The sequence below is a fragment of the Monodelphis domestica genome, chromosome 2 (assembly GCF_027887165.1).
Source record: "Monodelphis domestica isolate mMonDom1 chromosome 2, mMonDom1.pri, whole genome shotgun sequence".
Taxonomy (NCBI): Eukaryota; Metazoa; Chordata; class Mammalia; order Didelphimorphia; family Didelphidae; genus Monodelphis; species Monodelphis domestica.
Genome location: NC_077228.1, coordinates 145,202,962 through 145,226,843, shown reverse-complemented (window position 1 = coordinate 145,226,843; position 23,882 = coordinate 145,202,962).

The window sequence follows — 23,882 nt, the reverse complement described above, 5'->3', positions numbered from 1 at the left end:
TGAACCCATGGTACATTCCAAATATGGCATGTAGAGAACTCTTTGTGGGTATGTGCATCATAGCCCACCAGAGTTAGTTACTAGAAAGACAGAGAGACTTGGGTGGAGCTGCTCCTTTACCCTTCTCCACCATGCCTCCCCACCCCTCTGCACAGAATCTCAATGGAAGCACTTACTCCCTCCCTGGAGAGGAGTGTTGGAGCCACTCCCCTCTCCCTCTCCACAGGCACCTCTCCCTCCCCTGAGTGGAGCACCTGGGCCACTTCCCTCCTTTTTTCCCTCCCCCATTTGGGGGAATGGAATTTGGTCTCTGGAGGGTGGGAACATGGCACACAGTGTCTAAAGGGTTCTAAAAGGTGCTAAAAGGGGGAAGCTAGGTGGCTCAGTGGATTAAGAGTCAGGTCTAGAGACAGGAAGTCCTGGGTTCAAATATGGCCTCAGATACTTCCTAATTGTGTGACCCTAGGCAAGTCACTTAAACCCCATTGCCAAGACTTTACCACTCTTCTGCCTTGGAACCAATACACAGTATTGATTCTAAGGTGGAAGGTAAGGGTTAAAAAAAATGGCACTAAAAGGTTCACCAGCACTGTCCTAGTCTAAGCCTTTCTAGAAGACAAGAGGAAGGCAACTAGCCATTGATATTCTAATATAAACTACAGAAAGACCTCCAAAGGTAATTAAGGGGGTGCTGGGGATAAGGGAAAGAGGCAAGGTTCCTCTTATTCTATTTTTTCTTCCAGTTATTTTTGAGCTCTATTAAGTACCATGGGGGCAATGAGCACTAAAACATTACACATTTTATATTATATCTAAAAACTAAAAATGAATCTAATAAGGTATTGGGAAGACTTATGAAGAATGGGAAATGGCAAAGTATAGGACAACAGAGCATGAATGCTTTCCTCTACTGAACCAACTTTGTGCCAGCTCAAAGGAGTGTTTTAGGCTGAAGCATCAATGGAATTGGCTGAAAGAATGGAGGTGGAAGATCAATCTCTGTGTCTTTCAGTTGTCAGGAAATAGAATCTTGCTATCTGGCTTTCAACATAAGCACAGACAACTTGTCTGAAAGATAATGAATCTCTGGAAACTCCTTTGAAGAATGCACATCATTCTGCAACCACAGGCACAGTCCCCCAGGCAGAGACAAGAAGACGAACTAAGGAAGAAAGGTTCAGCCTGGAAACATAGCAGGTTGCTTCAGACTGTTTGAGGCAAGTGTCATGAGTAAAATTCCAGAGGGTGATAGAATCTACAGTTAAGTTTGAAGCTTAATAAGTAGAGAGAGAAGGACTGAAGGATTATGAAGTTTTGTTATAACTCATTACTTGATAGTGTAAAATTCATTAGAGCTACAGCCAATGGATATCCACTTTTTTGTTCCTTTGGAGAAAGGTAGGGATGAGGTAGGGGGAGAGGAATAAGACCCATTTCTGTACCCATTGTATGATGGAAAGAGATGGAAAACTGAGGTACTCTCTCTGTCTTCCAGATTTATCTGAGTATAGTACTATAAAGGGCAACTACATGGCATAGTGGATAGAGTGGAATTCAAATCTGGCCTCAGACACTTTCTAGCTATGTGAACATGGGTTAAACCATTTGTGTCAGTTCCTCATCGGTAAAATGAGTTGGAGAAGGAAATGGCAAACCACTTAAAGATTTGTCAAGAAAGCCCCAAATAGGGTCACAAAATGTTGGACACAATCCACACAAGTGAAGAAGAACAATGTACTATGGTACAAATTCTCATTACATTAGATATGCCATCACTGGCACTGCATACTTTATAAGAAACTAAAGTAGCCATGGAACACTTAGAAATAAAGCCCATCTGGTGCCCAGCCAAGGGAAGGAATGACAAAGTAAGCCAGGTGTTGCAGCCTATGTTGTATCATCTTTTCTGTTTCCTGCCTTGGAACTACATTGGAAGCCCTGCTCTACTTTTGGTAGATGATATGCACTCATGTCAAGGGAAGAAACTATTGGTCCACACAATCTTTTGACAGAGTAAAGAGAGGAAGAAACTGGGAAAGCCAGTAGTTGTCCCTTAATAATCTCAAGCACAGGCTTTTCCTTAAGATGATTACTAATTACTAATTACTAAACTAATTACTAAACCTCCAAAGGAGATAATGATTTTCATATGGGTATTACCCATTGTAGCCCAAATGTTTACAGTCAATGCTTCTATTCCTCAAATTTAATTCCATATATTATTGATTGGGATTGAGTCATCTACTTCCTCCTTCTGACATTTCTTCAATTTAATCATCTGTAAAACAAAAAGGCTGAATTACTGGGGTATTTTTTCCATTAAAGCTGATAATCAAGAATTAGTCATAATTGTTCTTATAAAATATTTCTTTTATCTTAGTACAATTCAAAATAACTGGGTAAGAGAGAATTTGCAAGACATACATGCAAGAGAGAATTTACATGCATGTAAGACAGAAAGCTGTGGACAGAAGAGCTGTCAGTCAAGTGACAGTTCCTTTGGAATGTTTCCGGGAGAAGCAGTTGGAGCCAAGCCAGCAACTGTAAGGGGCTGGACTTACTTCTGACCTAGACTGGATCCCTTTTGCTTCTGGAGTTGGGGGAGAGACTTGTGAACTAAGTTTGGCTGTTTGTTACTGATGGTGAAGACCCTGAAGCTTTTGCTGACTGATTGATATTTACCTGGCTGGTTAGAAGAAAAGAAGACAGAGTTGTCCTCACACCTCTCTGACAGACTTTGTGTCACAGTTGTGACAGAAATGCCATTTCCCCAATACCCTCCAAACCAAGGCTCCTTATATAGACTATGGAAAACTCTACCCCTCTTACCTCATCCTCTATCCTTGTCTTATCTTCCCCAATAAACCTCCTTATTTGAGAAATTAAGAGAAAAGAGTATCTTCTCTAAACCTCATAATTCACTCTGGGAAGTGAGGGAGATCTAAGTTGAAAGTTGCCCTGAGAAATTCAGCCAGGAAAAATGCCAAGGCCCCACAGACAGATAAGCTTCCAGCTTGCGCTGGGACCTGTCCAAGGTCCCTGGTAAAATTCAGCACCGAGACCCCAGGTGCAAAAAGCAACTTTCCAACAAAGGTTATTCATGAAAAAGTATTTAAACCCCAGCCTGTCAGAAGCAACTTGGAACTCTGATGGCAGAGGTTCCCACTGATGCGCGTATCAGTTTTTCAATAAAGGGCCTTTTCCGTGTCTGATTGCATTGTCCGTGATCTTCCATGATGGTGGGTGAATTCCTGGACACTAACAGAAGGAGAAGGGGGAAGGGAAGCTAAAGGCTTCAGAAGAGGGGAGGAAATGGGAGGCATTGAGGGAGGAGGGTAGGAAAACCTTTGATCCATTAGCCATCCAGCATCATTCAATAGATACCCTCTGAAGTATCTCTCTATTACAATTATCCCTCTATTAAATAACTTGAGGTGATTTTGACCAAAAACATGACTATGGAATAATGTCAGATTGATGCTATATGTGTAGATTTATGTATACATAATATATAGTATATTTGTATACATACACACATATATGCATGTATACATATCTACAAATACAGATGAAGATACATGAACTAAAGAAAAAATCAGCCTGAGAACACAGCAAATGACTTCAAATTGAATTGTGTCATCAGTCAAGTCCACAGGGAGATGGAGAGAATCAAGACTTAAGATTGAAATATTTATTGAATGCACATGTATGGGTGTGTATACACATTCCTACCTGCAATACACACATATGTGTATGTATATGTGTATACTTAATTCTTCTTTATTTCTTTGACAAAATATCTTCTGCTTTTGAAATCCTGGGTCTTCTGATGAGTATAAATCTGGGCAGTATTCCTTGTAGTTATGCTGATTTTAGAGAGCTATTTGGGTCATCTATTCAAGACCACTATTTGAAGCCCCCAGCAATGTATCCGTAGAGCAGACCATACCAAAAGATACAGGATTTCAAAAACAGAAGACATTTTGCCAAGCAAATAAGGAACTTAAGGAGGTAGGAAATGTTTTCTGCATCCATACACAAATGTCCTCTCTCTCCCATGCCCTGGGGAGAACAGCAGTCAACCACATTTAATCCCTCTGTATTTGTAACATAAGGAGAGAAAGACACAGCCAAATCCAAGTCAGACCACTAGTGCTGAAGTGTTTACTCTGAAATTGCTCTATTTCATCACTTTTCCCTTTAGACCTGGCAGGGAAGGCTAGAGAGAAATAGAAAAACAGTCTTATGGCCCCATGATTATAGTCTAGATAGATTACTGAACCTCAGGACACCAAGGCCAGATCTGCACCATTTGCTTTTTCTCTTTTCAGATTTCCTTCCCTCTGCTTGTATCTCTTCCACCATTTAGGGCTATCTGTATCACCTTAGTTTGAGTCCACCTCTAAGGGGAGAATCTCACGTTTTAAACTTTCCAAATTATTGTATATAATGTCAGACTTCATCATTGTGGATAATTTTACTATACTTTCCCTCTCCTCTGTTTTATTCTTTGTTATAAGAAATTACAGAGCCTCCTCAATCAGAATCTGGATCATTAGAAGATGACTCATGAACAGCTTTCTGGGAAAAGAAATCCAAAGAATTTGCACCAGTGAATGAGGCTTTCTCAGTCCCACACTGCTCATCACCCAGATGAAACTGCTAAAGGTGCTTCAGAGGCAGCTCTGGGGAGTCACCATCCCCAGTATCCATAGCTCTTCAATGCTCTCTGATGTGTATAGCCAGATAACAAAATTAACTCAAAGAAAAGGCAATTAATGAAAAAATATAGTAAGAAAAAGAGGAACATATTTTCTCCATAACCTGGGGCACAATGTCCCACAAATACACATATCCATCATTTGGAAAAAGTAGAGAAAAACAGACAACAAATATCAAGGGCACATGCTTGGTTGGGTACATATATATATATTAAACCCTTACCTTCTGTCTTGGAGTGGTAAGGGCTAGGAAATGAGGATTAAGTGACTTGCCCAGAGTCACACAGCTGGGAAGTGTCTGAGGTCAGATTTGAACCCAGGACCTCCTGTCTCTAGGTCTGGCTCTCACTCCACTGAGCTACCCAGCTGCCCCCTGGTTATGTACATATTATGTACATATTAAGAGACATGTGTAGGGGGCAGCTGGGTAGCTCAGTGGATTGAGAGCCAGGCCTAGAGATGGGAGGTCCTAGGTTCAAATCTGACCTCAGACACTTCCCAGCTGTGTGACTCTGAGCAAGTCACTTAATCCTCATTTCCTAGCTCTTACTGTTCTTCTGCCTTGGAACCAATATTGGTTCCAAGGCAGAAGGTAAGGGTTTAAAAATTTTAAAAATTAAAGTATTAATTTACTAATTAATAAATTAATAATTATAAATAAAAAAATAAAGAATTAAAGAAATTAAAAATTTATAAAAAGAGAGAGAAAGAGACATGAGCAGCCAGAGTATATGGGTACAAGAGCAACTCATACCTCTGATGTTGCAGGACTGCCAAAATCTTTTGGTAACATGACTGATGGGCTTTCTAGGCCTATTTCTCACTGGACATATAGGCTCTGACAGGTAAATGCTGTTTTCTGAATACACAGATACTGCCAGCTATAGATTTTTGCTTATCTCACTTGGCTACTGTTTAGGTGGTTCTGTGGTTACTCCTGATTGCTGCTGGACAAATCTCTTTTGGGCAGGAGGTTTTAGAATACCTCTTTGCTTCCAGTTTATGGCTTCAGCTGCAGTCCTCAGCTGGTTTCTTAGCATATCCTTTAGGAGAAATGAGTTTTAACTACTTTTTTTAAACCTTTACCTTCCATCTTAGAATCAATACTGTCTATTGGTTCTAAGATAGAAGAGTGGTAAGGGCTAGACAATGAGGGTTAAGTGACTTGCCCAGGGTCACACAGCTGGGAAGTGTCTGAGGTCAGATTTGAACCCAGGACCTCCTGTCTCTAGGCCTGACTCTCAATCCACTGAGCCACTCAGCTGCCCACTAACACTACTTTTAGCTTAAAGTCCAGACACTTTTCTGCAATAGCTCTTTCGAAAGGCAAAAAGTCTTTCTGATATAGACAGTCATTGAGCAAGGGGGAAAGACTCTCAAAGGCTTAAAAAAAACTGGTCTCTTTCTTTGAGCTTAGCCCAGAAGGGATTTTCTTCTTTAGAAGGGGAAATCTTGCCCCAAGCCAAGTTCTTAAGAACACAGAACCAGAACCACTCTACTAGCCAGTACCCTGAGGCTTAAATTTGATTCTCCATCTGCATTTCAAGGTCCCCCATGTCTGCTTCTCTATTAGAAGTCTCTATGACTTAAAGTGAAAAAGTCCATGCCTCTTGCTGCTTAATAGTCAATTGCTAACTATTTCCAGTTGGCATCAGTTTACATAGTACTCTTGCAATAAACTACCAAGGGCTCTCAGGGTTCAGCCTCTTCAGTTTCTCAATTACGGAAGTCTTATTCCCTTATGTAGACCATTAGAAGAGGGTCAAGGTACAGGGGCAAAATTAAGCCCAAGAGGAGAGACGATTCTTTGTTTTTCCTCAGTCTAACTTCATTGCTGGCATTTCATATAGATATGTGGCCAGAAAAGCTTTCACTTTGAGGTTCAAGCTTTTAAGTCACCCCCACATCTCTGTCCCAATGTAGTGCTAGATTCCTTATATCTCGGGGAGACTGAAGAAGTAGTCTTGACTATCAGCTCTACTGGAGAAAAAGCAAGCATAGACAGTTCAGTTTAACAGACATTTATTGCCTACTTATTAATCAAAGGGTTAGTCAAAGGGAATAGGAAATTCAGAAGGGAATAAGCATTCATGAAGCAAGTGCTCTGTGCCAGGCATGTGCTATGCACTTTACAGATACCATCTCATTTAGTTCTCACAACAGCTCCTTGAGGTAGGTGCTTCTTTTATTCCCATTTTACAACTGAGGAAACTGAGACACAAAGAGGTTAGGTGACTTGCCTTGGTTGACATGGCTAGTGTCTGAGGCAGGGTTTGAATTTAGGTCTTTCTGACTTCTGATTCAGTGCTCTATGTACCGGCTACCTAGAGAAGGCATGGTTCCTGACGTTAGGGAATTTATAGTCTAGTGGGGGCACCTGACACATACCCAAATAAGTGTAAAATAAAATACTAGACCTACTGGAAAGCATTGATGTGGAATTTTCTTTGCCCTGGCATAGGTCACAACTTCTGAAAAGCAACCTGGCAGGATGGAGAGAGGATTGGATATTGGAATCAGAGAAACTCATGTTTAAACTCTGTCTTGGGCACTTCCCAGCTGTGTGCCCTCAGGGCAAGTCACCTAGTTTATTTGATACAGTTTTATCATCTGTAAATTGAGAATAATGCTAGCACCTATGGCATACAGTTGTGAGAATAAAATAAGATAATACATGTAATTTACAAACTTCAAAATAATATATAAATACTGTATGTTATTATTGCTTAGTGGGTGATCTTCAAGAGTTACTGTAGGTTGAAATTTAATTACCCTAAAACCAGGTTTAGGATGAGTTTCTCCAACTTTGCTAGCCTGGTCATAGGGCAACAAACATCCTCCTATCTTGGTTTCTATGACACTATATTCTTATAGTTCTCTTCCATCTCTGAATGCTCTTTCTCCTTTGCTAGTTCTTTTTTCCTCTTGCCCCCTAAGCCATGTTTTGTAGAGGTTCTGTCTTTGGCTCTTTTCTTTATCCTTTCTACTCTGATCTCCTCATCCATTCCCTGAAGTATACCAATCACTCCTATATTTTCAGCAGCCTTTTGGATATCTCCATCAGGATGAGTCACCAGTCCCACAAACTCTATGTGTTCCATCTATCTATATCTATCTATAAAGATAGATGACTAATTTAAGACATTTGACATGATAACAATTTAAATAACTACGTATATAATCTCATTCTTAACTGCTCATTTGTACTTATCCCATATGTCCAATTTTATCATTTCTACCTTCACAACATTTCTCATATGCTTCTCCTCTATACACATACTGCTGCCAACATAGTATAAGCCATTGATGGTGAACATTTTAGAGTCCGAGTGCCCAAACTGCAACTCTCACATGGCATGTGAGCCATCCCCTTACCCCAGATGGGGAGGGAAGAAGTACTTCCATTGGGCTGTTGGGCAGAGGAGTGGTTCATGTGAGAAATGTCCTCAGGTGTGTGGGGAGAGTTGGAGGGGAGCAGCTCCCTCTGACATTCTCTAGCATGCGTGCCATAGGTTCACCAACATGGTTAGGGCATGCTGCCTCTATGCTCTAGGATGGTGATGGTGAACCTTTTAGAGAGGTGGGTGATATGTGAAATGTCCTCAGACATGTATGGAGTGGTAGAGGAGAGCAGCCCCACTCCACCTCCCTCTGACTTTCTAATAACAAACTCTGGTGAACTCTGTGCTGGGGTGATGGTGCTCATGCCCAGAGAAAGGGTTCTGAGTGCCCCATCTGGTAAACATGCTATAGGTTTACCACCACAGATATAGGTCTTCAACTTCTCTCATCCAGACAATTGCTGGTCTACTTGGTGTGTCTTCTTCAAATTGGGCTCCTCCTTTCAAGTTTCTTTCCACACTAATCTGTCTTCTAGTCAACTAATTAAGTGATTTTCATAAAAAGTAGGTCTGATCATGTCACCTCCTACTCAATAAACTCCAGTGGCTCTCTATTATCTCCAGGATCAAACATAAAATCCTTATCCTCTCTTTGGCCTTTAAAGCCTTTCCAAACCTCGCTCTTTCCTGCCTTGCCAGTGTTCTTACACTTGACTCTTCTCCCTTTTGCACATTCTTCCATTCATCTGCACTAGATTGCTTACTGTTCTTTACAGACAGCACTCCATCTCTGTACTCTGCCTTTGCAAGGCCCTTCATGTCTGGATAGTTTTCCTGCCTCACCTTTGCATTTTATCATTTAGTCATCTTCATTCTATTTGTCCTACAGCCTTCTAATACCATAAAACTTCTAGAAGTTTGGAGAGAACCCTGGGCCTCTGCATACCAAGATTTGTCAGTTCTTGATTTGAATGTTATAGTAGACCTAGAAAAAAAAGCAATGAAGGTTTGCCTCATCTTTTCTTGTATGATATATCCATTTCTCCAGTCTAACCACTCAGCCTTGAAATTTACCCTTTCCTTGGATTTATTGTTCTGGCAGAGGAGAATGCCTATAGATTTCAAAATAATAGCAGAGATACAAGTATAGGACATTACTAGACTGCCACATGTTGCAATGACTAAGTAAGCATGTGAGAGGTGTACTTGTGTGACTCTGGGCAAGTTACAGCCTCTCTGGGCTTCAACGCCAGAATACATGTCCAACAAGGTTCCTTCCAGCTCTATATGTCTAACCCATAAATCCCCAAGTTTGAATTGGTTCTCATCAATACATGAAAGGAATCATCTATAACATATCTATCAAGTGATCTTCCAACCTTTGCTTGATGACCTCTTGAGATAGACCATGAGATCTTTGGATAGTTCTAATTACTTAAGTTTTTTATATAATCAAACCTAAATTTTACTCTTTTGTTACTAATTTTGGGAGTCAAGTGAACAAAATAACCACTCCTCTACAACTATCATTTTTCCTCCTTGAGTTTTCTGTTTAGTCTAAACATGGCCAATTCTTCCAATTTATCGTCATATGACATGGGAGCCTTTACTATCCTTGTTGACCTTTTTGGGACCCTCTTAACCTTACCAATTTTCTTAAACAATGACACCTAAAATTGAACACAATGTTTTCTCTGAGTGCTGATGAAAGCAGAGTAAACAAAAATGATGATAAAAGAGTAGAATAATTATGTTTTGATTTTTGGAAGCTATGCTCTTTTTTCTTCTAGCTACCACATATTTATTTTTATACATAGCATAATATATGTAATATAACATAATGCATATGATTTGTTATAAATACATAATAAATTATACTAAATATGCTTATCCAAGAGAAACAAATTCTCATGTTAACTATGTCCAAATATACTATCTTCACTTTACTTCCTTCATGGACTTTTCTCTAGTGTAAGTAATATATGTCTTATTTCCCAAAATGATGAATAGAGAAATATGTTATATGGTAATAACTATACAATCTATATCATATTACCTGCCTTCTTGGGGAGAGGGAAGAAGTGGGAAGAAGAGAAAGAAAAAAGGGCTATGCACTTTTAATGTAGCCCCAAAATCACATTAGTTCTTTCACACTACTAATACTATACCACTAACTTAAATTAAATTTACAGTCTACTAGGCACCCTAGGTCCTGGATAAAGAAAGCAAAATAATATTCACTATCCATTTCTCTCTCAACTCACACCTTGTAAAGTTGACTCTTTATACCCATGTTCCATCATCCTATGTTCCATCCATCTTCCTCTGGATCCAATATTGATCAGTCTATCTGACACTGGGCTCTTCTAGAGGAGTCCCATCCTTTGCACAAAAAAGGATGGGGAGGGAGGATATGAGAAAAAAGAGAAAGGGAATGAAAGTAGAAAGGAAGAAAATAATCTAAAGCTTATCTTGGAGTGATGCAGTGATTATTCTGGAGAAGTTTCCACCAACTTGGAAATGGGATATAAAAGGTCCAGCATGCTCTTCCATTTCAACTTGGGTCCTTTAACATATAGGTTTTCAACAACAAAGTATATTTACTGAATTTTTCAGCCAGACTGAATTTGCTCTGGGACATCTAGTCACAGAGTGGCATCTTGCCATAGTACTGCAGGGGTAATGGAACCCCTGGCAAGGTAAAGGGCAGTCTTTAAAGAGAATTTAAGTAGTTTTATGGTGATTACATTTAAATTAGAATCCATCTCCAAGGGGAAGATATATGCTTATCCAATCCGCTCTTTGAGAGCTAGGGACTTTTTACAAATGCCACCTACTGCTTTAGAAACTGTATGTGAAGCAGCAGAAGCAGCAGTAGAGAGCAACTCGAAAGATGTCCCCTGCTGTTGAGAATGCTGTGATAAAAATGGAGGTTTGCTTTGGAGTTTTCAAGCCTATGCTGCTCAGGCATATTTAAGATTGCTCTAAAACACCCCCTTCAAGGCATCAGGATATCCTTTAGTTACAGACAGGTGCCACTTATCCACAAACATCTACCTAGAAACATTTTCAGTAAACCAGGGCAGCTCCAAGATGATCTTTTTTCAAGCACCCAGAGTGTGAAGCCTATTGCTCAGTCACCTGCTGAGTCCAGACTCCTTTACTGGTTGAGTGGGAGTGTGGGGATTCTTTCAACATGCTTTAAACCATTGTCAGGCTGGAGGAGGTAGAAAGGAATAGGAAGGGAGGAAGCTGATGGAACATTGGGGTGAAGTGGTAAAATCACACAGCTGAGAGATCTTGCTTTGACACTAACCAGCTGTATGACTTTGAGCAAGTCACACCATGAATGAGTAGATGATGTGTAACATCATCTTCTCTTCCAACATTCTCTGATTCTGAGGTCCCCTTTCTATATGACATTATGCATTCTACATTCTTTTCATAATACTATCTCTCCGCCAAAAGACAATAAATAGTGAGCAAACGAGAAGGCCACCCCAACTCCATCTCTCCCCTCTCTCCCCAACTCCAACAATTACATTTCTTTTTTGATGAAGGGTTGAGGGTAAGTTCATAATTTTACTTTGGGACTCTTCACTAAGCTCTAAGTATATTGCTTAAACACTGGGTCTGTGCCTCTAAGAAATCAAAGTGAATTTTTCATTAGTAGAAGTGAGATGTAGAATAATAAAAGCAATAATTTGTATTTGGATAAAACTCAGTTTCCCCCAAAATCATATTTATTATTCTAGTCAATCTTTATAACAACCCTGTGAGGTAGAAAGGTATCACCCAATTTATATAATCAAATATTCATATTTGATTATATATAATAAATATATATTATATTTATATGTATTATAAATATAATTATATAATCAAATAAACATTTATTAAGTATCTACTTTGTTGGGTACTATGCTAAGTGCTGGAAATTGAGACTCAGCGTAATTGACTTATTTCAGGTCACACTGCTGTTAAATGATACTCAAATATTCCACATCTGGACTATGTTATAATAACTAAAATTTTAAAAATTTCTTTTCCCTGGTGAAGACTTTATTAGAATAACTTGTGGGAGGGGTTGGGCAGGTGGGTAGCTTAGTGGATTGAGAGTCAGACCTAGAGGTAGGAGGTCCTAGGTTTAAATCTGGTCCCAGATACTTCCTACCTGTTTGACCCTGGGCAAGTCATTTAATTCCCATTGCCTAGTCTTTACTGCTCTTCTACCTTGGAAGCAATGTACCATATTGATTCTAAGACAGAAGGTAAAGGTTGTTGTTTGTTTTGGAAAAAAATTTGTTATTAAAAGAAAAGAAAAAAACCCCATGAAAATGTGATTTCTTAACCGTATATGCAGCCTGTAGGGATCTTTACTGATGGGTTAGAAATGATCCCCCATTTCTATTTGACACTCCTGCATTCTGCACTCTGCTTCTCATGTAACAGAGATGATAATAATAGAAGGTCTTAAAGGTCTAAAAAAAAAAGAATAAATTAGCTGATTTTTCTACTTTCTGCAGCTCCCTTTCCTCCTATCTGTAAAGGACTAAAACATGGCCAGGTATCATGGACTAATTTTTGATCCAGCCTAGTGTTTGAAGAACATTTTATAAGTAATAATTATAACCAAAAGCTACCTTTTTGAGTATTCATTGAAATTTTCATGAAAATTCCAACTTCAGGGTCTAGTCTGATTTGATCATCTGAAGAAGTAGTTGTTGAGCTTTCTCTCAACTTCTCCCAATTCCCAGGATTTCAGGAAACTCTCATAGAATTCTAAGTCTAAAGATGAAAGGGCTGTCAGAAACCATGTATTCCAACAATAATTTCATAGTTAAGGAAATAACCCAATTGGTCCTCATAAAAGTCCCTGAAATATTTGGTATGCTTATAAAACTGGTTTGATGATTATAGCAAAGAGAGACAATGGTAGCCAAAACAACAAATCTTCCTTTAGAGCAGGAATCCTTGCTCTTTTTTGGGGTGTATTTTGACCCTTTTGGCAATCTGATGAAGTGTTTGGGTCCCTTATCAGAATAATATTTCAAATGCATAAAATAAAATATAGGATTAAAAAGGAAAGCAACTATGGTACAATAAAAATATGATTTGTTTTTCCCCACTTAAGTACATGGATTCCATGAAATCTATCTATCTAGGAACTCCATATTAAGAGAGCATAAGAAGAGATAAGTGGGGTGGAAGTCAGAGAAAAAGAGGAAGTGAGAAGAGAAAGCCAAGATAGTGAGGAGCAAAAGGAAAGTGAAAAATACTCATGAAATGAAGTAGTAACCTCTTTACTTTTATTTGTTTATGAAAAAGCAAAATATCAACATTGGATTTTTAGTTCATCCAGAAAATTATATCAGCATTGGGCTTAAGATATGAAATCAGAAATTGCTATTGCTCTTGTGCCCACTGCTTGAATAACAGAAATTTTGCCTTTAGGAGCTTGAATTTGCAGCCAAATCCAGTTTATGCATTTTCATAAGCACAGCCATGTATAAAGTATTTGGTCCGTAGTACAATAAATTGCAGTTGAATTGAGTATGTCCTTGTAAATTTCATGGTATTACTATACATTTATCTAGATAGAAAAAACACTTTACCAGAGGATCGTATTAGGATTGTCAAAAACAAAATAAAACAAAACAACTTTCCTGTCAAACTCCAAAAGACAGAATATATTTCAACTTACATTTTTCCTTTGTGTATTAGAGAGACAAAAATAACTCACTGCCTCTCTTGCATGTTAGATTTTTGGCTTTAGAAATTACTTCTTTGAGGGTTAGGATGGAAGAATACTCCAGACACATTACTTTTTTTTTTCAAGGCTAGTATAAATCAAATTACAACTGGGAGAAGAAATTATGATCTCAGAGTTGATTCTGTTATGGCTATGTAAATAAGTTTCACACACTCTTCCCAAATATTCTAAAGAGTGCTTAGATTTTTCCCTTCTTAATTAAAAATATCATATTTCATTTCTCACATCCTAGGCAGCCACATATTATTGACTCTCTTGAGGTGTAAAAATGCTCTCAGAGTCAAGTTCCTACCTTCCATGTACTTTAGTGAACTAGAAGTGTTACTGAAAGCAAAAAGGTTTGATTTTGCTTCTCTGAAACTATCCCACTGGGAAACTTTATTTCTTTTCTCTCTCCACTCACATATTCTTTCATACTTTGGCTGAATTGGGGAAAAAGGAGGTTGTTACACAAGGATGTGCTATTAAATGTTTAACAATTACCTTACCCAAAAAGCACAACACACTTTTAAGTTTAATCTGAGCTATTAACATTGTCTTCTTTCCTTTCTATTGTTAAGTTGTTTCAGTTTCCTTTGCGTCTCTATGTAGGGTTTTCTTGGCAAAGATACTGGAGTGTTTTACTCTTTCTTCTCTAGCTCATTTTATAGATGGGGAAACTGAGACAAGCAGAGTCAACTGACTTGCCCAGTTTAGGTCAGGTCAAATTTGAACTCAGGTCTTCCAGACATCAGGCCCAACACTGTATCCACTGCTCCTTCTAGCTGTCCCCATTCACTTTCTTAAGTCTAGACAATCAATATAAAAATAAATCAGCCATGATTTGTAGCATTCACTAATTTCTGAGGTAAAAATGCTCATACTGAAAATTTAACAAATATTTCTTATCAGCTGGCTTTAGCATGCCCTTGGTGTTACATGATGCCGATTCTCCCACTGACTGTTCAGTAGTTGTTGTAAGGAGGCCAAATGAAGGCTAGCTTGAGTGCATTCATCCTAGGAGTCCTTTCAAAATAATGTAAGTTAAATCAATCAATCAAAACATTTATTAAGCACCTACTATGTGCCAGACATTCTTGCTAAGCTTGGGGATACAAATAGGAAAAAGAAGGAGTCCCTGTTCTCAAGGAACTTGCAATCTGATGGGGGAAACACACAGACACAGAAACTAAAAGAGGAAGAGGAAAGGGCAGGGAGTAAGTAAGGGGCATGATGGAGATTCAGGGGTTTATCTGGGCAAGGGATGGCTCTCCTAGATCACCCCCTTCAATGGAGGTTTAGGAGTTCAAGTCTCCATCCTCCAGTGAGAGAGGCAGAGGATACTGATGAGGTGTGAGTACCAAAGCTGATAGACTCTTGCAGGATGATGAGAGTTCTTGATGAGGTTCCTGGGGTTGTGAAAATTTCAAACAAGCACACAGAGAATACAGTTGGAGTGAAATCATAAAGCATAATTCCTTAGAAATTGAACAAATGATTTCTTATGAATGGAAATTAATTCATGCCTTTGCTCCTAGTCTGATAGCACTGTGTTCTTATACTTCACTTATTCACAGTAGATTTTACTTTCAGGTTTTTGAATAGGATGGAAAGAGAGATCATTGTTAGACATCAAAGGATAGATGTCATACTCCAAAGGAAAAATAGTTGAAACCTGCATAAACTTGCCAAAATCAATAGGTCCCAGACAGAAATCATTATATCTCCCCTCAAACCTATTCCTTTTTCAAAAGTTCTGGTTCCTGTTGAATTATCACTCATCTAGTAAGGTACATCCACAAACTTGGAGCCATCTTCCAAGCTCCTTACTTCCCTTCACACCATACATCCAGTTAGTTGCTGGGTCTTATTGATTTTGCCTCTAAAAATATCTCATTCATCCTTTCCTCTAAATTGCCATCACCATCAGTATAGTACAAATTCTTATCACTAAGTTGGCCTTCATGTTGTTCCTCATAGAGACCCTTCTTTCTCCCATCTCTATGCCTTTGTACATAGGCTTTCCCTTACATCCAGAAAACACTTCTTCCTCACTCTTCCTCTTAGAATTCCTAGTTTCTTTCAAAGTTCAACTCAAATGCCACCTCCTACATGAGGCTTTTGTGAACCCCAGCTCCAGATGCCAGTCCTTACACATCCCTAAATTGCTTTGCATTTACTTTGTATAAACTCACATGCTTAATAGGAACATCCATTCCCATGAAGAAGAACCACTAGAGAAATAATGGAACATGCCTTAAAATGATAAATAGCATCTATTTAAAATGACCAGTCCACATTATCTTTAATGGGAATAAACTAGAGGCCTTCCTAATGAAATCAAGAGTGAAGCAACAATGTCCATTTTCACCACAACTATTAAACTTTTGCTAGAAATACTAGCTGCAGCAATAATAATAATGAGAAATTGAAGGAATTGGATTAGGCAATTAGGAAACAAAACCGTCACTCTTTGCAGATGATATGATACTATACTTATGGAATCCTGGATGATCAACCAAAAAACCAATTGAAATAGTTAACTTTAACAATGTTTCAGGATATAAAATAAGCACATGTAGATCATCAGCATTTCTTTATCTTACCCAATAAAGCCCAACAGCAAGAGATAGAGAAATCCCATTCAAAATAATTGGAGACAATATAAGACACCTGGCCAAGACAAACTCAGGAACTATCTGAACACAACAAAATAATGCTTTTCATATAAATTCAGATCTATATAATTGGAAAAATATTAACATCTGAATAATATGGTAATAGGCTGAATCAATAGAATAAAAATGATAATTCTATCTAAATTAAATTACCTATTCAATGACATGCCAATCAAATTACCCCAAAATTATTTTATAAAGCTAGAAAAGATATGAATAAGAATTATCTGGAAGAAAAAAAGGCCAAGACTATCAAGGGAACTGATGACAAAAAGTATAAAGGAAGGTGGCCTAGCTATACTGGATTTCAAACTGCAATATAAACTGGTGACCATCAAAACAATTTGTTACTTTTTGAGAAATAGCATAATGAACTAATGGAATAAATTAGAGACTCATCAGGCAATGATAAATGATCATGGTGTCTAATGTATGATAAACCCAAATTTCTAAGCTTTTGGTACAACTCACTATTCAACAAAAATGGCTGGGTCACCTGGAAAACAAAGTGGTAGAAATTAAGCATAGACCAATATCTCGTGTCGTCTACCAAGATACAGTCAAAATGGATACATGATTTAGAAATGAAGGCTGCTGATACTGAAGCCAAGAAGAGCAAAAACAAAAAAAGAAAATTATAGGCCAATTTCATTAATGAATATAGATGGAAAAATTCTAAATAAAATATTAGCTAGGAGAGAACAAGAATGTATCAGAAAGGTTATACATTATGACAAAACAGGATTTATACTAGGTATGCAGGGATGGCTTAATATAAGGAAAACTATTGACATAATTAAACCAACAAAAAGTAATGAAAATAATATGATTATATCAATAGATATAAAAAACTTTTGATAAAATACAAAACTCATTCCTACTAAAAATACTTGCAAGCATAGGCATAAATAGATTTTCCTTATCTGAATAAGTATATTTAAAAAACATCAGCAAATGGAGATAAGTTAGAAACCTTCCCTATGAGATCAGGAGTAAAACAAGGATACTCATTATCATTAATATTATTTAAAATTGTACTAGAAATGCTAGCAATAGCAATGAGGGAAGAAAACAAAATTTAAAGTATCAGAAAAGGCAAAGAGGTAATAAAACGTTCTCTTTTTGCAGGTGATATGATATGATATGTATATAATCCAAGATATTAAACTGAAATTAATAAAAAGCTATTAATTTAAGCAAATTGTCAAAATATAAAATAAACCCACAGAAATCACTGGTGTTTCTACATAGCACTAACAATGTCCTGCAAGAAGAAATAGTAAGAGGAGGGGATGTGGAAAAATGGGAACTATGAACTGATCCAACCATTCTGGAATTATGTTCAAAGAATTATAAGACTGTATATTCCTTTTGACCCAGTAATATCTCTATTAGGGTTATTTCCTAAGGCAATCAAGGAAAAAGAAAAGGAAACTATATATTCTAAAATATTTATAGCAACTGTTTTTGTGGTAGCAAAGAACTAGAAACTGAAGGGATATCCATCATTTGGGGAATGCCTGAACAAGTTGTGGTATATGCTTGCAATGGAATACTATTGTGCCATAAGAAATGATAAACAATGTGATCCCTCAAAAAAATCTGGAAAGACTTCTTTGATATGAAGAGAAGAGAGCATAACCAGAAGAACATTGTACACAGTAATAACAATAATGCATGATGATTAACTGTGAACTATTATCAACAGGGCAAGTATAAAGGACAAAAGGACTCAGATGAAAAAAGATATCCACAGTCATAGAAGGAATTAGCAGATTGAAGCATACTATTTTCTTTATTTCCTCCATGAATTTTCCTCTAGTTTATGCAGTATGCATCTTCTTTCACAACATGATGAACAGGGAAATATGTATTATATGATAATATATGTACAATCTATATCATATTACCTGTCTTCTTGGGTATGAGTTAGGGGAGAAAGGAAGAGGAAAAAAAGAATGAGACATAGATTTTTGGACACAGCTAAAGTGAGAATTTGTTTCTCTTGGATAAGCATATTTATAACAAACATATTATATTATTATGTTATATATTAAAATATTAAAACAAATGGTAACTAAAAAAGAAATAGAGTGATACCATTAAAAAAATTAGGGGAACACACAATACTGTACCTATTAAAATCTATGGAACTTCTAAGGGAAGAACTTATGACCAAATAATACAGAGGGAACAATTCAAGATCTAAAATAGATAATTAACATTCAATTAAAAGTTTTTGCATCAACAAAACCAATAGAACCAAAATTAGAAGGGAAACAACAAACAGAAAAAAATTTGATAGCAAGTGTCTTTGACCAAGACCTAATTTCTCAAATATATAGAAAACTGAGTCAAATTTGTAAGAATACAAATCATTCCCCAAATGATAACTAGTTAAAATATATGAAAAGGTGGTTCTTAGATGAAGAAAGTAAAGCTATTTTTCATCATATGAAAAATGCTCCAAATCATTATTTGAGAAATGAAAATTAAAACAATACACGTATTGAATTGGCTAAAATGACAAAAAAATAAAATGATAGACATTGGAGAGGATGTGGGAAAATTGGGACACTAATGCGCTGTTGTTGGAGTTGTAGACTGATACAGGCATTCTGGAGAGCAATTTGGAACCATACCCAAAGGGTCATAAAATTGCATGCCCTTTGACTAAGTAATACTAGTTAGGTCTGTATCCAAATGAGATTGAAGATAGGAGAAAAGGGCCTACTTGTACAAAATATATTTATAGCAGCTCTTTAATGTGCCAAAGAATTGGAAACTGAAGGAATGCCCATCAACTGGGGAATGGCGGAACAAGTTGGTGTACAGGTTTGAAGTGGAATACTATTGTGCTATTAGAACTGAAGAACAGGAAGATTATTTAAAAAAAAAAAAACCCTGAAAAGACTTATGTGAAGTGACCTAAGGTGAAGTGAGCAGAACCAAGAAAATGTTATACATAGTAACAGCAATAATGTATGATTGTCAACTGTGAATAACAACTATTATCACCAATAGATCTAAGACAACTCCAAAAAAAATCTGTTAATTATCACAAGACCTATGACAAAAAACAAACCAACCAACTGTCCACCATTACATAAAGAACTAATGGTGTCTGAATGCAGATTCCAGCATATCATTTTTTACTTTATCTCCTTCATGAGTTTTTTTCTTGTATAAGCAATATGTGCTTTCTTTCAAAACATGAAGAACATGGAAATATGTATTGTATATTACATATATGACATATATTACCTACTGTCAGGGAGAAAAGAGAGAGAACATGAATCAACAAAAGTATGAGAATGATTATTAAAATTTTTGTTGGCTTAAAAAATTTAATGTAAAAATATGCTTAAGTGTCAATCTCCCCTCCATGATATAAGCTCCTTGAGGCAGGAACTATTCCATCTTTGTCATTAGATCCCTAGTACCTAGGACAGTGCTTTGGTACATATTAAATATTCAATAAATGCTTGTTGCTTGGTTGGCCATTACAATCATCAAGAAAAAGTAATGAAAAAATTTCAGGACAATGACTCTAGTCTTTCTTATACCCAATTTGTTAAATGAAGATTCTTCTATATATCCAACTGGGCTTTTTCTCTCATGGGAGTTCACAGGTCTTTGAAGTAGACTGGAATCATTGACTACCCGAGGTGAAAAAGAATTAGGTTCAATAGAGTTAGAGTAGCCACTTTTCGACCAAAAAATTTCTATTCCATTCTCTACAGAAGCTGTTCCAAACTGTATCTCCTTTAGCCTCCACTGTCATATTGCAAAACTGCCCCTCTCTCTTTCCCCTGGCTAGCTGAGGATCTTGTCTCATACTTCACTGAAAAAAAAAAACAACACAAAACTATTCTCTGAGAGCTTTCCCCTCTCTTCCCAGTTCATATCATTTAGACATCTTCCTCCACTATTTCCTCCTGTGTTCTGGTCTAGGACAAATAGGTGGCCATTCTCTTTGCCCAGAGAAAGTCCTGTACTTACACCATTGACCTTATTCCATCTTGACTTATCTAACAAATTGCCCCAACTATCAATCCTGAACTTTCTTTTTTTCAATCTTTCCTCATTTTTTGCTCCTCCTTTCCTGCTTACAAATGGATCCATGCCTCTCCCGTCCTAAAAAAACAATCAAGAAAACAAAACAACTTCCACAACAAAAAACCTTCAATTGATGTTATAATCCCTTGCTAGCTTTCTTTCACTTTTATAGCTAAATTCCTTGTTAAAGTCCTCCACAGTCTATAATTTGGCTACTGACTTCAGGATTCAGCTGAAACTCTTCACTTTCAAGTATTTGATCTCTAATAGTTTTTGATCAATACTTATTCTTCTTTAGATAATAGTTGTAAAGCATTTAGCACAGCACATAGCACCTAAAAGGAGTTTAATAAATTCCCTTCTCCTAGTACAACTTTAATTACAGGCAGGTAGGTAGTACAATGAATGGAACACTGGGAGAGGAACCAGGAAGACCTAAATTTAAATTTGGCCTAAGACTAGATTTGTGCCCTTGAGCCACTTAACTACTATTTGCCTCAGTTTTCTCATCTGTAAAATGATGATAATAACAGTACCTTTCTCAAGGGGCTGTGGTAATGATCAAATGAAGTAATATTTGTAAAATGTTTATCCCAGTGTCTGGCATATAGTAGGCACTTAATATATGCTTATTCTTCCTCCCTCTTAGCATTTGGTAAAATTGATTATCTTCTCATGGATATTCTTTCCTTTTTTTGGTGTGGCATTTTTCTCTCTTGGTTCTCTTCTGTTTGGCTGACACCATCAGTTTTCTTTGCTGGTTTTTCATTCTTATCAGACTCATTAAGATTGTCCTTTGATCCTTTCTCTTTTGAATGCCTCAAACAGGATGTCCTGAAGGAATCTCAAACTCAACAAGTATAACAGAGAACTTAATATCTTTCTCCCCAAACAAACCCTTTCCAACTTTTCTATTATTTTTGTGGGCAAAACCATCCTTCTAGTGACTTAGTTTCAAAACCTCTGTGACATTCTTGACTTCTCACTGTCACCCATCCCAAATATCCAGTCTAATGCTAAAATTTGATGTTTCTATCTTCACATCTCTAATTTACTTCTACTTCTCTCCACTTGCACAGATTTAACCCTAGATCAGGCTCTCATCACTTTTTGCCCAGACTATAGAAATACTCTTCTAACTGATTTCCTAGCCTCTTTCTATCTCAATCTCAACCACTGATATTATTATAAAATGTTAGTCCATCCAAGTAACTCCCCTTTTCACCTCCACCCATCTTAACCCACCCAAATTAGTTCTAGGATCAATTATAAAATTATCTATTTGATATAGAAATATCCTCATATCCCCATCCCTTCTTGTAATTCTTGCCTTTTTATAGTTTACTCTTTTTAATGTACTCAACAACCCAGCTATACTTTCCTACTTGTTATTCCTCACATACAGCTCTTCATCTGGAGTCTCTGTGCTGTGCACTAGGTGTTCTCTATATCTAGAATACTCTGCCTCTACCTCTCTTAGTTTTCCCAGCTTCCTTCAATATTCAGATTAAATCCTACCCTCAGTAGGAAGCCTTCAATGTTAATGCTTTCCCCTTTAAGATCATATTCCATTTATCCCTTGAGATTTTGATTATTGCTAGATATTTGCTTATTTGCTCCTCCATTAGAATATAGTCTCCTTCAGTTCAAGGACTTTTCCCCCCACCCCTTTATTTAGTTGCCTAACAATTGACAAATGATCAAAGGGGAGGGCAAAATGAAAGGCAAAATGCCTCCCAAACTGGGAGGCATTGAAAGTCAATTTTGTGCCACTGACAATCTAGTCCTCCTATTTATTTCACACTGGCTAGTTCTAGTTCCTTGTTAATGTTTTCAATCTGTGATGAATGCTGCCTTGTTGAGGATTCTACATGATCTAGGCTAAAAATAATTGATGTATCCCAAATGGGGTATGAGGATCCATCCAGTTTGTGTAAGGAATTTTAAAAATTCTTGGGATAGAAATAGGAAAGCTTTTAGAAAGATTTTTCTAGATAGGATAATTTTGCTCCTCTGTGGAATTTTTCACATTTATCCTCTGTTTTAATCAATCAAATGAAAAATTATAACGTGAGCAATAAGATAGTTGGAAAATATGTCATGCTTTTAATTTTTTTTTATTCTAGGTAAATCTGCTGATTGATGAGCATTGCTCAACTGTAGAACATATCTAGTCTGTTGACAGAGAGATGACACATGTATCAAATTAAAGACCTAGAAGTTTCCATTCCATCACAAAAAATGAGGCACTGATTAGTCAAGCAGTAAACATATTCAGTGAAGAGAAACACTGAAAAATAAGTTTATGAAAGGTAAAAGATGATAAAGAGTTACAAATTTTAGAGTTGAAGGACCCTATGTAGAGGTAGTCATCTGGTTCCAGTCCCATGTAAATGCATGAATCCCATTTACATTTACATTAAGTGCTCATTTAGACTATAATTAAATACTGCTATTAATAGGGAAGTCACTATATAATAGGATAACATTCAATTTTCAGACAGTTCTAATTTTTAAGACATTTTTTCCGATGTTGATCCAAGATCTTCTTTCTTACTATTTCCACCCATTGGTTCAGTTCTTACTCGATTAAACTGCGATAAAATAAATTTATTCTCTCTGCAATGTAATAATGTTAGGAAAGAGGTCTCTGATTTTGTTAGAAAACCCTTCATAAAGAAACTTCCACTACCAATGAATATTGGAACCTTTTCTTTGCACCTTATAGATTTAGAGAGTTTCTTAGAGCCCTGGGAGGTTAAGTAGTTTGTGCCAAGTTCTACATCCAGCATTTACCTTTAGACCCAACTTCTCCTTGACTCCAAGGCCAGGTCACTAAGCACTCTGCTACACTGTTGCCTATCAAATTCAAATAGAAGTCAGGTTTCCAACTGTACATAATTACCCCTGAAGATTGCATATTGACTTGCTTTTCAAATATAACATTATCCATATTTTATTGTATTTTAATTATTTTGTTAACCATTTCCAAATCACATTTTAATCTGTTTAGGCATCCCCTGGAAAGCATTTTGGTATGTGTGTTTGACACTTCTGGTCTATATAATAGCCATCTTTAAATATCTGAAGGGTTAGCTTGTCTTTCCATTCAGTTGTTTTGAAAAATATTAATACTTCCCAGCATTTAGTTATGACTTCTTGCCAACTTTGTCACCTTCCTTTAATAATGCTTTTACTTTGTCAATGTCTCTCCTACAATGTGATTCCCAGAACAAAAATCCAGCTTTCCTCACTGAAAACTAAAGGAAACCAAAACCTATTCTAGACGTGTGTAGTTAAGCAAAATGAATTTCCACATAAGCTAGGGGAA